The following is a 3,410-nucleotide window of genomic DNA, read 5'->3' on the forward strand; positions in this document are numbered from 1 at the left end:
CCAGAACGGATTCCGTCTGAGAACCGATGTACCAGTGTATACAATTTTCTTAATAAATAAATAAATATTTTTTTTAAAAAAGCCTGCGCATACTCTCCCAAGATCTCACAGCACCCAAAAATCTGAAAACAAAACCTCAGAGGAAAAATGAATACAGTATTTTCAGGCCTTCGATGTTCCATGAAGAAAGTAAAACCTTCCCAACAGAAATGTATCTAATGTTAACTTTTCTTTCAGATATCTCACCTCTTCCCCCAAATACACCCTTCACACCAATGGAATGTGGAACCTTTCCCAGCCCCCACTACCCCTGCGTTCCAACGCCACTCTATTTGAGCCAGGGATGCAAAGCAAAGCTGTGGGATACATCCAGCATAGCACAAAGTCAGGGTCCTCTCAGCACAAGGATTTCTGCATGCGCAATGGGACTCCCCCCCCCATTCTCCTCCCAGCTCCCTAACCGTTCTAGGGGTTTTGCCAACCTTCCAGAGCAGGGATAGGCCAACTAAGGCCCGGGGGCCGGATCCGGCTCAATTGCCTTCTAAATCTGGCCCGCGGACGGTCCAGGAATTAGCGTGTTTTTACATGAGTAGAATGTGTGCTTTTATTTAAAATGCATCTCTGGGTTATTTGTGGGGCATGGGAATTCGTTCATTTCTTTCCCCAAAATATAGTCCGGCCCCCCACAAGGTCTGAGGGACAGCGGACCGGCCCCCTGCTGAAAATGTTTACTGACCCCTGCTCCAGAGACTATCTCATGGGATGAGGGGGGCTTGTCTCATTCTGCACATGGAAATTCTTGCATTGATGGGAGCCTCAACCCAATCCTATATGCATGTTTACTGAGAAGCCCTGTGAATAATTGGGACTTACTCCCAGGTAAGCATTCATAAAAGCTGAAGCCATTAAACAGAACTCTATGCATGTTTACTTGGAAGTAAGTAACATTAGTGGAGGGCTATTCCCAGTGTGCGTAGGCCGTAGGACTGTAACACAACAGCTCACGCCTGTGCATATTTGCTCAGTTACTCCCAGGTAAGTGTGTTAAAGTTTACCACCTTAGTTACTAATCTGAGTTGGGGCATGAAGAGAGAGTAGTGGTTTAAATATTAACTCTCTGTTGGCGTGGTAGTCTTAATTCCTCCCCAAGCTTTTGTTTCCTTAGCTAGTTTGCAAATATTTTGTGTCTCAAGCTTTCATCAAAATGGCATATTCTCTTCCACTAAACTTGTTATGCCAAAGGAGGGTAGAACCGCTGCCCGTGACTCCTCTTGCAAGGCCATTTCCTGTGACACATTGGTTGCGCTGCACATTCCTTTATGCTCATGTCACTCTAAGCAACTTTGGGCATCGTGGATTAGTGACACAGTTGATAATTGCCCTGGACCAATATTTATTCTCTCATTAGCATGTTTAATAATATGCTTATAGGGTGATATGGAAAATTCATTTGTCGAAAGGTTACAAGAGGCCAACTGTCTCCAGGCCCAGCCCTTCTTGGGAAGATACCTTAGCTTGGCAGTAGAGCATCAGCCCACAGCTGTCAACTTACAGATTTGAAAATAAGGGACCAGAAGCCTCGAAAATAAGGGATCAGCAGCCAAAATAAGGGATTTTCAGAGCAGAGGTATGTTCAACTTCTGAGCCCCTCCGAGCCAAAGGCAGAAAGTCCAGCCACCAGCCAAATTAAGCCTCAAGCGGTGGTTCCCACAACACAGCAACCTGGCAAAGGGGATGCAGCAAGGAAAACCACGTCACCTCTCCACTGGGAAGCGCTGAGCAAAAGTGAGTCCCTAGGCAACATGGCCGATTTGTTTGGCACAAGGCATGCAAGCTCCACCCCCCAGTCGTTCTTAGACTCCTTATTGGGTGAGCAGCGCAGCCAAGCAACACAGTTGGAGCCTCCCTCCTCCCTGGCCGGCAGGGAGGGAGGGAGAGGAGCTGCTTCCTTTGAAACCTGGGAAATTTAAGGGACATCATCAATAAGGGACAACAGCGGGACCCAGTGCTGGGATAAGGGACTTCCTTGCCAAATAAGGGACGGTTGACAGCTATGCATCAGCCTCATGTGGAGAAAATTCAGGTTCAGTCCCTGGTGTCCTGAGGTGTGGCTGGGAGAGGCCTCAGTCTGAAACCCCAATACATAGCTAGATCATAGAATTGTAGAGTTGGAAAGGACCACAAGGGTCATGTAGTCCAACCCATAGCAGTGCAGGAATCTTTGGCGCAATGTGGGGCTCAAACCCACAACCCTGAGATTAAGAGTCTTATGCTCTACTAAGTTATCCAAGCTAACTAATGCTTGACCTAATGCTTTGACTTAGAGCTCGTCCACCCTTCCGCTTGTCCAGGAAAACGCGCTATTTACTGTTGAATCGGAGCAAACATCATCTGGGTTTTCTGCAGATTCATGTTTGCTCTGATGCAGCGGCAAAGAGTTGGTTTTGCTGGGCAAAGTGGCGGGACAAGCGGGAAACCTCTCTGACCCGTGCTTTCTATGCGTGGGAGAAGAGGCAGCTTCCTGGTCTCCAGGTCTCCTCTGCTTCTTAGTGTTGATCAATGAAAAGCACAGGATTACAAACTGCATGACTATTTGGCTCCTGTGTGTGCAAGATGAGGTGTCTGGCTGAGTGATTTCCGGTGAATTGATTTGTACAATTACTGATTTGTACCCATCAACACTTCAGGAAAAATGGGAGACGCGTGTTTTGTCTTTAAATAATGGATTCACCAGATGACAGCCAGCAATCCAAATGACTGAGTCATTTCTTCGTGTTCTAATACAATGCTCCACTGAATAATTTTTGAAATATTAATTCCCAAGTCTCCCTTTTCCTGTAGCCCATAATGTGTATTTATTTGCACATTTATTTAAAGTGTACACTAGACATACAGCTTCCTAGCGTGTGTGTTTTACTCAGCCTTTGTCACTTATATTCAGTCCACAATGAAAAAGAAAGAGGGCAATTAAAATATGATAATTATTTTTAAATCTCTTTCTCTGCCCCCACTGATGCTTCCTTGCCCAGTCCAGGCAAGGAGACCTGTTTCTGCCCCAGTTTGCACATCATGCTAAGCCAAACTTAGGGCAAACGGGCAGGCTTCCAGAGAGGAGTTTGCAATTCCTTTTTTAAAAAAAAGATTTTTATTAAAGTTTCAAAGGTTTTATAAAAACAAGACAAAACAATAATACAAAAAACCCCAAAAAAACCCAAGTATACAGTAGTTTCAATCCCCTATTTTCTTGTAACTTACTTCCCTGACTTCCTCATACCTCCCCTTTCTGTATTCCAATTTCCAATTATTAATTCAGCAAATCCTCTCCCTTATTTTCCATTTAAATTTTTAAGCTTTCTTTTCCTTTTACTTAATCATTACAGCTAGAAACCACATAATTTCTAAGCCAACGT

This window comes from Podarcis vaucheri (genome assembly GCF_965113315.1).
Source record: "Podarcis vaucheri genome assembly, chromosome: 3".
NCBI classification, from domain to species: domain Eukaryota; kingdom Metazoa; phylum Chordata; class Lepidosauria; order Squamata; family Lacertidae; genus Podarcis; species Podarcis vaucheri.